This window comes from Vombatus ursinus, unplaced genomic scaffold (genome assembly GCF_900497805.2).
Source record: "Vombatus ursinus unplaced genomic scaffold, bare-nosed wombat genome assembly UNPS02009132.1, whole genome shotgun sequence".
NCBI classification, from domain to species: Eukaryota; Metazoa; Chordata; class Mammalia; order Diprotodontia; family Vombatidae; genus Vombatus; species Vombatus ursinus.
The window spans coordinates 5283967-5299035 of NW_020948910.1; the positions used below are offsets into that span (position 1 = coordinate 5283967).

Consider the following 15069-nt stretch of genomic DNA (forward strand, 5'->3'; position numbering starts at 1 on the left):
TTCCTTCCTTCCTTCCTTCCTTCCTTCCTTCCTTCCTTCCTTCCTTTTTTTCTCCCACCTTTCCTCTTTCTTTCCCACCTTCCTGTCTCTCTGTCCCCACATGGAATCATATCCTTACCTGTGGGTACTCTGCCCATAGGAATATAAATGTTGATTGCTGAAATCTCACAAGACATCTTGAGGTTTAAGGGCTAGATTTCTCTTTTAAGCACCATTACTTAACCCCAGATCACTCTGACTCTCATTGATTGGCCAACAATAAAGGATAAATAGGAAATGATTAAAAGAGGGAAAACATTGGAATTAATATCTCTAAAAAAGGCAGAAATTAAGTACTTGAAAGAAATGCAAAGTGTTATGAGGGATATGTTAAAAATGAAGTAGTTTAATTATAAAGTTTCTGTATTTTCTACACAAAAACCCACTGCAAGGGGGTGGTTAATGTACGTAGCCAGGTAGTGTAATGGATAGCATGCTGAACTTGGAGTCAAGGAATTTGAGTTTGAATCCTGCCTTAGACACTTATTTAGTTGAATGACCCAGGGTAAATCACTAAAATTCTGTCAGACTCAGTTTCTTCATCTGTGAAATAAGGACGATAACAATGCCATTTATATCATAGGATTGTTGTAACAGTGGAAGGAATGGTATGTTAAAATGTAATACAGTAATATGTAAAGTGCTTTGCAAACCTTAAAGGGCTACATAAATGCTAATTATTGTTATTGTTATTGTGTTTATACTTACTATTATTTTTAAAAGAGGCTCCCAAGCATTTATTTATTTATTTATTTTTAAACTTTCATGGCTATGTACTTTGTGAGAACTTTACAGAATGCTCAGTGTGGTTTTTGTGTGTAGGTTTCTTTAAGATGCAGTTTAAAAATCCTTTCCTCACAATGCTAAAAGAGCAAGGAAGGAAGCCTAGGGGAAATCTGAACACATACATCCCCTATCTACCTTGGAGTAAAATTGCTTATAGGTATAACCACAACCTCTTCCCCTTAGATAACATTTGACTTCAGTACATATTATTGTTTCTAATTTTTCCTATGAGAACCTTGTAGGGGAGCCTTTTGAGGAGATGAACATTTTCATTTAATCTATTTCTTTTATAACAATTTATGTTGCGTAGGCTGACCTCAGCTCCATTCCTGGGACCAAAACTCAATTTTCCTTTGGGTAGATAATTTCTTACCATAAAGCTTATGTTTTCTTGGTCAACAAGTTTTCCCTTGTTAGGACTATCTTTAACCACATTATGACAGGATGTTCTGTGTGATCATTGAAATCTCAAGCCCCGTCCACTCTTAAAACTAACTTGTATATGATGGGATACCACTGTGCTGTAAGAAATGATGAGCTGGTTGATTTTAGAAAAACATGGAAAGACTTGCGTGAAATAATGAAAAGTGAAATGAATAGAACCAAGAGAACATTATATACAGTAATAGTAATATTATTTAAAGAATAACTGTGAACAACTGAGGTATTCTGAGTACTATAAATACTCGAACCAACTATAAGGAAGATGCTATCCACCTCCAGAGAAAGAAATGACAGAAAGAAGAATGGGTAGTACAGTTTTATATATATGTATAAATCTATGTCAAATGGTGTCCTTCTCTAGTGCAAGGTGGGGAGGGAGGGAGGGAGAGAGGGAGGAAGATGGTTTGAAGCTTAAAATGTAACCAAAAGAAAAATTAAATAATAAAAAAAACCTGACTTGCAAAGAAGAAGATTATTGACTTGGAGTATTCTTATTTTTGTAATCCATTTACAATTTTAAAGTAATGAGAACCAGGTCACAGAACCCTTTGAATGACTGATATTTTTAGCTGAAATAGTTTAGATATTTGAACTGATTTTCTTAAAAGGTGTAAACTGGAATGTATTTGTAAAGCTATATTAAGTAGGAATGAGTACAGGACCTTGGGTTTGGGTAATAAAGTATAAATGTAGATCCACACAATTCAGCCTGTTGTCTAGAATAATCAGGGTGCTAGATGAATGTTTTTCAGTTCCATTGCTAAGTACTTATAAATATGGTTGATTTGTGGGAAATAGCAATAGACAGATACATATAAGGAATTCTGATGCCATTTGGAGTTGGATTAAGGGCTGGTATGCACCTTTATACTTTAAGTTTCTGACATGTAGTCTAACATCATTTTTTGTGGGACAATATGTATTGGAAATCGTAAAATGAAATGATCCACAATCACAACACACATTCATATCCCATTTGGCAAATCTGGCAAATGGGAGGAAACATGAGATTGTCACAAAAGTGACAGATTTATAAGTAGAGGACCTGAGTTTGAACCTTGGATATACAGCTTACTTTTTTTTTTTTTTTGTTGCTTTTTGGTGAGGCAATAAGGGTTAAGTGACTTGCCCCAGGTCACACAGCTAGTAAGTGTTAAGTGCCTAAGGCTGGATTTGAACTCAGGTCCTCCTGACTCCAAGGCCAGAGCTCTTACACCACCTAGCTGCCTCCTACAGCTTACTCTTCTTTGTGTTACCCTGAATACCAAGTTACTTACCTTTTCTTGGCTACAACTTACTCACCTGTAAATTGAAGGTATTGATAGAATCAGTGTCTTAACCTTTGTATATGTATGATGCACCGCTTTGGCAGACTGCTGAAGCCTGTAGACCTGCTCTTGGAATCATGTTTTAAATGTTTAAAATATAATGTATAAAATAGGAGAATAAAGGAAACCAATAATATTGAAATAGTTGTCAAAATATATTTTTTAAAAAGCCAAGCGTATTCATGTTGCCTAAGTTAAGAACTCCCAAAGATCTCTAAAGTTTTTGTAGCTCTAAAGCCTACGATTTAGCATTAGAAATTAGAACATGAAACTATTTCAAAAGTCAGTCTGATAATAATGTATTGGAGTATAATTGAACACAAGTAGTGAAATGCTCATATATCACACAATAAGATATTTTAAATGAGAAATGGCCTTTATTAAAGCAGAAATATTTTGGAGGTAGAATTCCAAATTGAGTGGATTCCTTTTTAGAATGTTGATGCTAGAGGAAAAGAACAAGTGGTAGCTCATATATATTTGGCATTTTACAGTAATAGAATGCTTTACATACACTGTGTTATTTGATACTCATAACAACCCTGGCAAGTAGGTTCCATGTATTTTATAGCTAAGGGAACTGAGACTCATAGGAGTTAAAGTTCAGGGTCAATATCTAGTAAGTGACTAAGCTGTGATTGAGACTCAAGTCTTTTGATTCTAAGTCCAGTGTTCTTTTCAGTCCACCACTGTTACCTCCCAAAGAGCTTACAATTTTGCACTTAACCCATGTATAGGAGGCAAATGGTATTAAATCAGCCTTTGGGATAAGGTAAATCAAAATTTGATTAGTTCATATTATTAATCTATTAGGTTTAGAGTCAGGAGACATGAGTTTTAGGGTCTCTGCCACTTAGTAGCTAAACTGTGTCATCTTGGACAAGGCACTTTACTTCCTGATAATTAAATCAGGATTCATAGTACTTGTACTAACTATCTCGAAGAGTTGGTATGAGGATTAAATGAGATGTATATAAAGTGTTTTGTAATTGTGAAATGCTACACAGATGTAATCCATTATTGTCATTATTATAATTGGCTTCTATTAGAAACTAATATTTTAGTTTTAAATAGTTTCTATGCTGGAGTATGAGATTATTTCTATTAGATCTTCAATCTGTCCCCAATACCTGGAATGTTCTATCCTCACTTCAGTGTCTTGCCATCCCCAACTCCTTTTAAGGTTCAGATCATGTATCCCCTATTTTAAGAGGCCTTTTCTGAATCTCCCATTTCTCTAATTCCCACCACTTAAGAAAATAACTTTGGAAATATCCTGTATTTATCTATCTGTGAATACGCTGTAATCCCCTTCTAGAATATAAGGTCCTTGAGGGCAAGAAATGTCATTTTTGTCTTTGTAGAACAAATGCCTACCACTTAGCAGGTTCTTAATAAATGCTTATTGATAACTCTAATTTATTTTTCATCAACATTGCCCAGATAATTGAATAATCTGGCATTAACAGCAGAGGCTAGATTAATTATCGGATACTTCATAGGATCATAGATACAGTGCTGGAAGGTCCCTCAGAAGTCATTTAGCTGTTGCCTTTATACACCCTAGGGATCCTTTTTTCATATATCTTTGATTGACCCCATGATTAGCACACCAATATCATCTAACCAATTAACATCAATTAACTTTTACTGAGCAGTTATAGCAAAAACAGAAGTTTAAACCCTGCTCTCTGCCTTTGTCCTTGGGAAGAATGAACTCAAGACTGAAGCAGTTGCTATAGAGCATTTGCCCAACAAATTTATTTCCAAATGGGACATAGTTGATATACAAAGTTACTTTAGAAAACAGCAGCTCAGCTGGCTGGCTGTGATTCTTTGCTGCTTTGTGCCTAACCAGTGGCTTCTTGGGGCAGAACTGGCTCTGCAAACTCTGACATGGCACGGTGGCTAGAGTGCTAAGTGTGGAGTCAGGAACATGAGTTCAAATCTAGCCCCAGACACTTACTAGCTATGTGACCCAAGACAAGTCACTTTATCCATGTTTGCCTCAGTTTCCTCTTCTGAAGAATAAGAGCACCTAACTCTCAAGGTTGTTGTGAAAATCAAATGAGATAATCATTGTGAAGTGCTTAACATAATGCCTGGCACAGAGTAAACACTATATGAAGATTAGTTGTTGTTTTTTTCCTCCTTTGGTGAGGCAATTGGGGTTAAGTGACTTGCCCAGAGTCACACAGCTAGTGAGTGTTATGTGTCTGAGGTCAGATTTGAACTCAGGTCCTCCTGACTCCAGGACTGGTCCTCTATCCACCACGCCACTTAGCTGCCCTCGTTATTCTTACTGTTATTTAACCTCCATATCTAACACTTCACCTAAGAGCAGCAAAGAAAAAAATGCAAAAGAAACAAAGAAACAGGGCTAATGTTCACTCAAGCCACATACTGGTCTAAGTGGGGAGATAGGCAGCTGGCAACCGGCTTTTCCTTCTTACAATCTTTCCCTTATTTCTTTCTGTATCAAGAAATTTACCATAGTCCTTGCCTCCTTCAACATCAGGAAAGAGAGAGAAAGAGAAGCTCAAATGTGTTAGTTAATACCTTTTGAATATCTACTCAATTCAACCCAGCGGCCAATCAAAAATCCATTTCTTCACCATGGGCTGTTAGAAGTAATTTCCAATGGAACTACACATACAATAATATGGAATCCTCTTTAATAAAAGTGAATATCTGTATACAAGTTGAAAGAATCTGCTTTAGATCTTAAGATGAATTGCTTTAGGATTATGCTATCCCTTCTCTAATTACACTTTACATTGTTTACAGAGGTGATCTAAGCTTAAAGGGTGTCATATATGAATTGTAGAGTAAAAAAACATTCATTCTGGTTATTTTACATAATTTCCAGTCATGTTAATGTCACTTCAATGATTCAAAACTGCATATGGCAATCACTAATGTTTTTGACAAGTTTCTGTCACGTTAGTGAAATACTTTTGGTTTACTAGGCAATATACTGTTTAAATGCATTTGGGTTTTTTTTTTTTTACCCCTTGTAGAAGTGTAGTCTTGAGAATCTTAACATTCTGTTCCTTTAATTCTACTCTCTGTGCATTGGTCATTTTCCTGATTTTAGTTTAAGTGTTAAATACTTAGAGAGTAAATATGCTGCATTGTTCCTTTTGTTTTTTCCATGTTTTATGTCAAAAATGAATGGCCGTATTCTGAAGACTGTGGAGGAGCCCTGGCAGTGCCTCTTTCTCTGTAATGCTTATAGACTACCTTCTCCACTCTCCTCAAGCCAAAGTTACTGAAGGAAATGCCGAAACTGTGCCAACTGGATCATTTATGCTAACTAATCTCAATTAGGACCTTCACTGATCTAGGCATGGTGATTTTAAAATTAGTATTTTATTTACTCCCTGTTTTATTCCTCATAATGGCTATTCAAAGACTTCATTCCTCAAGCCCCAACTCAAGCAAATTCACACAGTGGCCACATTCAAAAATTCAAATCTCTTTGTATCTTACATCCATTACTTCTCTTTTCAGAGATGTACAACATGCTTTATGGGTCTTCTAGAGACATGGTTGGTTGTTGCATTGATCAGAGTTCTCAAGTCTTTCAAAGTTGCTTTCCTTTACAATCTTATTCTTATCTACATTATTCCTGGGTTCTGTTCACTTCTTGATCCTGTGTTGAGTTTGATATATTTTTATACCAAAATGTGTGTGTGTGTGTGTGTGTGTTGTGTGTGCTATTTCAAGCCTTTTTTGTCTATTTCAGATGAGTGAAGTTGATCTGATACTTAGTCCTCCTCACTCTTTACTTCGTATTTGCTTTCTCTTCTTCTAACCTCAGTTATGAGAAGTGCAAATACCATCTTTTTTCCTCCTATCAATACCAGTGTATTCTTTTTATCCTCCCTTCTCTTTTCCCTCTTAAAACTTAGAACAGAAGCAATCTATCTCTAGATTCTCCATTTCTCTTATATTCCCTCAATAACCTTTGAAGACATTAGGGTTCTGAAGGGACATTTGTTTCTCCTCCTGTAATTAGAATGTTAGCACTACAGTATCATACAGTTTTTTCTAATTGCTCAAATAAATTTACCTTTCTAGGTTTCTCTGGACTCTTGTGTTTGAATTTAAAAGTTCTTACTCAGATCAGATATTTTCATTAGAAATGCTTGAAAATTCTCTATTCCATTAAAAATCTATTTCCCCCATAGGGTTATTTTTAGCTTTTAGGAGTGTTATTCTTGATTGTAAGCCTATGTCTTTTGCCTTTTAGAGTATTGTATTCTAAGCTGTGTTCTCAAGTATAATAAAAGTTTCCAGATCTTGTGTGATCTTGACTCAAGTTCCTTGATACTTGAACTGCTTCTTTCATGATTACTTGGGTATTTATTCTTTGATGTAAGAGTCCTGGATTTTGTCTTTGACATTTCTTGGACTTTTCCATTTGGGGGTTCTTTCAGGAGGAAATTAGTGGATTCTTTCTAACTTCACTTTGCCTTATGGTTCTAATAGATCTGGCAGTTTTCATTCATGATTTCTATATTTCAGTTATGATTGATATTAGATATCTTGTTTTCTTTAATTTTTTTGATACTTTGACCTTGTTATATATATATATTTTTCTATCTCATAAAATCAGTGATTTCTCTTTGGTCTATTTTAGTTTTCAGGAAATCCACTACTTGGCTAGGGTTTACTACTTTCTTATCTAAGGAGGTGTGGTATGGTGGGGTGGGGTGGACCCTAGTCTAATATGAAGGTAGGTTTATTAGCAATAGTGTTTCTAGAGGACATAATGGAAGGTTAGGGTAAAGTGGGACAAGGCTGTGAGAAGGATAAAGTTGATGTAGGTGGGTAGGGAGTAGAAGTGGTGTCCAGGGAACAGAACTTGTATTTAGGCATTTTATGACTTAGAATCAAAGAGACTCTGAGCTGGCCATAGGGAAGTAAGTTGTGATATTTTTCACAGTAGGAATAGGGATGCTTATTTTCATTATCAATCCTTGAGTGAAAAATAAGATGAAACACCAGGGTGGAGTTGGGAAGTGGTCATTGGCAGACCACATTGCAAGTCTTCTGGTCCTGCCTCATGATTGTCAATATTGGTGGAATACTAGGATCTGACTGGATATAGAAGGATGAAACATGTATGAGGTACTCAGCATCCAATCATTCAATCAGTTAATCAATTGACAAGTATTTATTAAGTGAGTGCTATATGCTAAGGACATACATGCCCATTACTAACTGCTGGGACTTAAAAGACAAAAAATGCAAATAATCTCTACCGTCAATTCTAATGTTTCAGTATTGCCCCCTCCTCACTTATTTGCTTCCACCTTTTTTTCAGGTTAGGCTCTCCTTATCAATATCAATTTCCTGGGCTATTGTATAGGTTCTTAATTGGTTTCTTTGCCTCTAGCCTGTATCCTTTCTTTTCTTTCTTTCTTTTTTTGAGGCAATGAGGGTTAAGTGACTTGCCCAGGGTCACACAGCTGGTAAGTATCTGAGGTCAAATTTGAACTCTGGTCCCAGGACTAGTGCTCTATCCAGTGAGCCACTTAGTTGCCTTTAGCCTCTGTCCTTTCCTATCTATTCTTCATTCTGTTGCCTCTATAGTCATCATGTGTTTTTCTGATCATGTTGTTCCTCTAATTAAAACTTACTATTTACCAAATCAAGTATAAATCTCTTTTCCTGACACTTAGTCTCTCACAATCTGACCTCAATTTACCTTATAGAGACATCCTTACATTACCTCCCACCACATACTCTATGTTTGGGTCAAAATGGACCATATGCCCATTCCTCTCTAGTCTCTATACCTTTTTTTTGTTTTTTCACATGTTTCCTTGTGCCTGGAATGGGTACTTCTCCTATCCCTGCCTGTCGAAATCTTGCCCTTTCTGTAGGTCTTGGTTCAGGTGCCACTTCTGCCATGAAGCCTCCTAATATCTCCAAGCTGGAAATGATTTCTCCTTCAGTCCACACTTCATTATCTGCAGCTCTCCTCTGCACTTTTCACTTCCTATTTTGTGTGTTAGCTGTGTAATCCCATTGAGAGCAAGGCATGTGTCTTAAACCTAATACCTTGCAATTAGTAAATACTTTATATGTCAGATTGATTTGGATGACTCTTTATGGCAAAAGAGAGAATTTAGGTAAGAAATGAGTACCACATTTAGGTGTTTCTTTAGCATGTTATAGACACAATCAACTAGAGGGCACCAACGAACACTCCCCATCTGGATCCCTAAAAGTAGGCCAAATAGACTGTCGGCACATATGCACAGGAGAGAAACGTGAAAGCTTTGCGTAATCTCAGTTCTAAAAATAATTTTCACCTGTATTTATAGTTGTGTTATCATACTTGAGGAGAGTGAGGTAGAACCTAGCTACCAGCTCAGGAATGAAAAAAAAACCCAAAACAAAAAAACTTGTTATTGTTCCTGGAGAAGGAACGTTAATCACTTGATGTTCTGCTATTTAAGAGAGAGACTTTAAGGTGTTTATTAAAAGCTTTAGAGATGCTGTTAATATGTTTCTCATAGTTGTATATACTGATAGTGTTATATGTGTTGGGATAAATTCCGTAAGAGGGAACATTCTTTGGAGGACCTTTTGAAAGATAAAGGAATAAAAAAATTATGCCTAATAATTGTTCAGGCAGTAAGGAAAATCCTATTGTCTTTTTTTTTGGGGGGGTGGGGAGGAGGCAGATTGGTGGGATGAATTTGTAATGCAGACCATCAGATGGGAGAGGTGCAAGTTCTGAAGTAAAATATGTGGGTATGGCTTTGTCCAGTTTTCCGTTGTTCTTTGTGTGGGTGCCTGTGCTTAGAGGATTCTGGGATGGGAACACATTTAGATATTCAAATATAAAAATGTGCAAAAATCCAGAATTTATGAATATGAAATCTTTGTGAAAGACCTGAATTGCAGGGTATCTGTGCATATGCTTGAGTGGGAGGGAAAAGAGTTTTGAACAGATGACTCGAGAACTATTAAATCTGATGCACATGTGAAAAGTCGCTTCTTTTTTCCTCATAAAATAAGACACCAAGATCTTAAGTTTGAGTTTATGCCTTATTGGTCATTTAAAACATTAGGAATGATCTATGTGTGACACTGCATAAATAAGTCTTGATTTTGTAAAATGACCACAAATCAATTCAGACAAATATAATACAAATGGGAGTGGAAAGAAGTTGATGACATTGGGAAAAATGACCATCAAATTAACTTTTATCATCATAAAAGGCAGTTATAAGATAAAGATTCTTGTGAAGATGAACTCCTTTCCAGGCATTTGATTTGCAGCTTAATATTTTAGTTTGAGAAAAGAGAGGGGGTAATACTACATTTCTTTGGGCTGATTAAAAATTAATTTGGGCGGAGTATTTAAACAAGAGGGATTGTTAACTGAACAGGGACATGAATAAAATAAAAGACTATGTCATTTTATAGACACTTGGTGGGTGTGTTTAGGTTTAATGCTTGTAATGTTGTGTTAAAATTTACAAAACAGGTTGTAATTGCAGCAGCTTATTTAAACCAGCTATTTGTGGTTATGTCTTTTGAGGAAGCTTAAACTTCAACTCTCCCAGCAAATTGACTTCGGGTCTCTTGTAAGAAAATCTAAATGTAGGCTGTTGAATAATCCCTTTGAGGGCCCTGTAACTATTTTTATGCCTGGATATGCGTCATCAGTGGGTATTTTCTCTGGTGACTAGCTTACATCAGGTCTCCTACCATACATTCTATCAGTGAGTGACTTATGATTGATGGGGGCCACGGCTGTTGTTTAGCTTTTATCTGTGACCTCAGCGAATGGACAACAGGAATTTCCAGGCTGTTAAATTCCCTGAATGCTTGAAGACACGGGATCGTGGTGCTGATAAATGCAGGTAGCCCGGAGATATTATTCACCCTAGGGTGTTGGGGGGAGGGGGAAGAAGAAAAAAAAAAGGGGGAGGGAGGGAGGGAGAAAGAGGAGGAGGAAGGGGGGAATTCCTTATGTGAACAGCCGTAATTCTGGCTCAGCTCGCTCCGCAATCCGCCGTGGGTGCGTTTGCATGCATGGAAAGGTGCATTTCCTGAACCCCGGCGCAGTGGCCGTAGCGCTGCTACCACCGTGGGGTAGTGCTGCAAATGTGGTGCACTGAAAAGCTCCTGGCGCTTTGCTGGGGAAGTCGTTTATTTACGTTTGATTAGTTGATATTTTATGGCAGTTTTGCAGGAAGGTTTTTTTTCCCCCCAGGGGGCCATGATGGTCTTTTCAATAATATATATAAGAAGAAAGATTTAAAATATAAAGCAAGCTGCTGCTTTTCCACTGGTGAGAATTTGCAATACATTTTGTCTGCCTTGTTTAATTTGGATATCATCTGGGAGGTTATAGCAAGAGGTGCACTGAGCTAGGGGAATTTTAAGGCTGAGGTGCACCTGTTACATCGACCAGTATACTATATTTTGGGGAGTAAACTGATTCATTTCCTGAGTTTAAGTACCTTGCATTGTAAACATGAACAGGAATGAACACATATTTCTTTGTCTTCTGCCTTTCCTTCCCAACTTTCTTTTACAGATCTTTAAATGAGGTTACAATGTTGTAGCCAGATTTCTGTCACCAGTATTTTAGTAGGTAAGTTAGCTCTAGGATAAAGGAGAAGGTATTTATCCATCTTCTTACCTCTTTGTTCCTCTCCATGTCAATGACTGTTCCTTCTTTAGGAAAGCAAGCACTTACACTTTTTAAGAAGGGCAAGTTATAAACAGATGTTGTGGAAATAAGATCCAAAATATTAACCTTTGGCTTGGGAAGTTAGACAAGTTGTTTCTGCAAGCAGGGGATATTTTGCTTAAAAATGCAATTAGATAATATCCAAGGACATAATTTGTATTCATAGAAATGCATCCTTTAAGTGTTTAAAGAACATTTTGTCTTCTGCTAATTCTGGAATAAATATTTGCAAGAAAATGGCCTTTATTAATTATATTTACCCATTTTTATTTATCGCAACATTTTCCCCCGAGAATAGTATTTCACTCTCCATGAATGACTGCTTAGCGCACACTCAACTTGACAGAGAACCTCAATAACTTTTTGCTAGTTAACCAGTCTTTTGAAGGCACTAACAGGACAGCAGGCTTTGAAACAAACTGGTGTTTCTCTTAAAAATGTTCTCATTTTTAGGAAGCAATAGATGATTAAAATGACATTTTTTATCTTCCTCACAAATCCACAGAATGAGCATAAAAACAGAATATTGTTATGTTTTTGGTATCCAGACTTAAGTAGTCTAGCAGAAAGATACATTTTGTGGAACAGTTGCCCAGTTTTAGCATTTCACTTGTAAATAGACCTTAAAAAAATACATAGTATTGAAGAGAGGAGAAAGATCAGTGCTATGGTGGAAAACTCATACACAAGTCATTTTTATTTTTCATTTTTTCTTTTGCAACTCTCTTGAATGAGTTGAATGATTCATGGTAAGCAGGTTATAATTTGAAATTTATAAAAGGTTAAAAGTAAAAGCTTGATGAGTTGAGACATTTATAGTTGACTGAATTCATCACTCATAATATGTCTTTTGCAATAAGTCATTTAAGTATTGGTTAGGGGTACTGTTTATGTTTATTTTATTTTAATTCCCAAGAGCCTTTAGTGACTAACTTCACTTCCACAAGACTGACATAATGGTGGGAAAGCTAAATTTTGGGTTAGTTCTGACCTTGACATTTTTTCTCTTCCTTAATAGAAATTTTTATCACTGTTTATAACAATTTTCTCCTTCAATTATTTTTTGCTTTTTTTTTCTTATGGAGGAGTAGTGATGTCTCTCAGCATAGCTAAATTTTCAGGAGGAGTATATTTTCTTCATTAAATACACACATACACACATTTATATCACAAGTTAGTATGGCTTGTGTGGGAGGGAAGTAGCTGCTTCTCTACTGAGTGCATTGTGGCTTTTCTTTGCTGCACAGGACAATGTAAGATTAGACAATATATTCTCAGTTTAATATTGTGAAGGCACACTGATGATTCTGAAGAAGGGAATTATTCCAAGGCTGTATACTGAAAGAAAACAATAATTGTTCTTTTTTAGCAGAGCTGGCATGGAATCTTTGATAGTATTTAAAAAAACAGATATGAGGAATAAATTTTTATTTCACCCTATATGTGCAGCTTTTTTGTAAAGTTCAGGAGATCAAAACCCTACAGGTGCAATGTCAGGCATTGTAATGTGCAGATCTACTTATGGTGAAACCTTGGTCTGAAGTGAAATTTTATTGTTCACAGCATATTCTCAACCATCAGAGGACTCCACTGTATGTTTGGTTTCTATGGATACATATTTTGCTGGCTTTCTAAGCTGTGATAATATAGTACAGAGACTTTGAACTTTGGTCCAATTGCAGGTGGAATTAGGTTGTCCTTATAGTAGCTGCTTCTTTGGCCAGTATTTTTGTTAGTAGCAGGGTGTAAGAGAGTGGGGCAGAAAAGGAGCAAGCTCTCCAATATTGAAAGGCAGTGGGATATTTAACTCTTTTTTCTTACAAGGACCTTAGTCCAGAATGGACTTCAGATTCTAACATTAGCATGACACCTAACTGATAGCATCTATACAAATGAAAGAATTTAGAATATGGAAATCTTCAGAAAATAAAGCACCCTCTCCTCACCCCCTGCCCTCAAAGTAAATATTCTGGAGAATTTGAATATATTCCATTTGATAAGTAATTCCTCTACTTTATCAATTGTCTATCTGCATAGCTCAAGAGTCTCTCAAAATTTAGGGTCTTCTTAGATTTTTCAAATTTTTTTATCACTTATTCAACTTTTGAGAAATTGCTGTTCCATTGTCTTCATTTCACCAACTGTGTCTAATGAATGGAAGTGGCATGTGCTCAGTGCTACACAACATAAACATTCAGAAGTCTGACCTTATATATATGAAATCACTTAGAAGATTTCTGACTCTAACTCATAGCCCTCCTCCACTCTGATAATATTAACAAAGTGCTGATAATTTGGGTTGCTTTTTAATGCTGACACCATCTTATAGGTTGTGTCTGAAGGATGACTTTGTCATAATCTTTTTTGAGATAGAAGTTCACATCACCCTTTTGTCATTATTGTGTAGAAAAATGCTTGTGAAACAAAACCTTCCAAAGTAAGAGGGGAGAGTTCGTTCACTCATTCATTCATTCACTCACATTACAAACATTTATTAATAGTCTACTAGTCAACCAGCTTGTTGTCAAGCGTTTATTAAGTACCTACTTTTTTTTTTCTTTTGCCAGCCTCTGTGCTAAGGATTGGAAATATAAAAAAAGGCAGAAAACTGTGCCTGATTTCAAGGAGGTCACAGTCTAGTAAGGGAGTTATCTCAAACAACTGTGTATAGACAAGATATATACAGGATAATGTGGAGATAATCATGATGTGTAAGGTATTTACTGTATTGGATGTTGAGGGGGCTATATGCTTATGCACTCAGATTTTCTAGTAAATTTAAAGAAAGACATTCTTCTTGGAGGAGATGGAAAATTAAGTCTAGAAAACCTTGACAATCAATGTCAAACTTTGTGATGGACAAAACTATTGTCATTCCATTATAAATACATCCTTCTAGTCTTTTCATCCACTTGAGGAGCTACCATGGGTGCTTTGCTTGACATATTTCTGGAAAATTCCTTAGGAAAGAACATGAATACCTCTGCATAGATAAAATGAGACATAGGATTTTAGAATTGAAAGGGACCTTACAAATTATCTAGTCCAATCTCATCATATCACTGAAGAAACAAACTGACAGAAATTAAATGACTTCTCAAGTCATATACATTGTTTACGGCACCACTAGGACTGGAACTTAAGTCTGACTGACAATCTAGTCATCTTTCCATGATAACACAGTAATTTTAGTTACAGAGGTCAGGAGAGTTCAAATGATTTGCTCAAAACTTATTTGACCCTCGATTAAAGTGAGAGGAAAATATTAGTTATTATCAATTCCACTAACAATGAATTTCTCATATCTATGGATGAGTTCTTGCTGTATCTGGGTTAACTCAGATCTTTGTTACTTCCTATCGTTACCTTTTCCGTACTAGTCTAAATAAAAGAAATCTCAACAACAACCATAACAATCTCTCCCCCTGATAAAACCAAAAGCAAAAACAAAACAAAACAAAACAAAAACAAAAAAACACTGAACTTTCAATATTTTAACTGGAAGATTTTTATAAATATCTTAAAAATTCAGATTTTTCTTCATGTACTCTGTAATTACAATTCTGGCATTGGTGATACTTGTACCTTGAGTGACAATGCTACTTGAGACAGTTTTTCCCTGACACAACGTTTGTTTTATCTGTGTATAGGAATACTCAGAAAATCCCTGGGAGCAGGGAATTCATCCATCCATCCATCCATCCATCCATCCACCCATCCATCCATCCACCCATCCACCCACCCATC

General features: G+C 36.1%; 1 protein-coding gene across 5 annotated transcripts in view; it reads left to right on the forward strand.

Annotated features, from left to right (window-relative positions):
- The window catches only part of HIVEP2 (human immunodeficiency virus type I enhancer binding protein 2), a 286897-nt gene that overhangs the window by 85833 nt on the left and 185995 nt on the right, over window positions 1-15069 (forward strand). The window contains exon 1 of one of the 5 annotated variants that reach the window (XM_027850629.1): window positions 10336-10486. The exons of the other annotated variants lie outside the window; for them this stretch is intronic. The gene's annotated coding sequence lies outside the window, so the exon portion shown is untranslated. Of the gene's footprint in view, window positions 1-10335; window positions 10487-15069 lie in introns of those variants that run through there. 5 annotated transcript variants of the gene reach the window in all.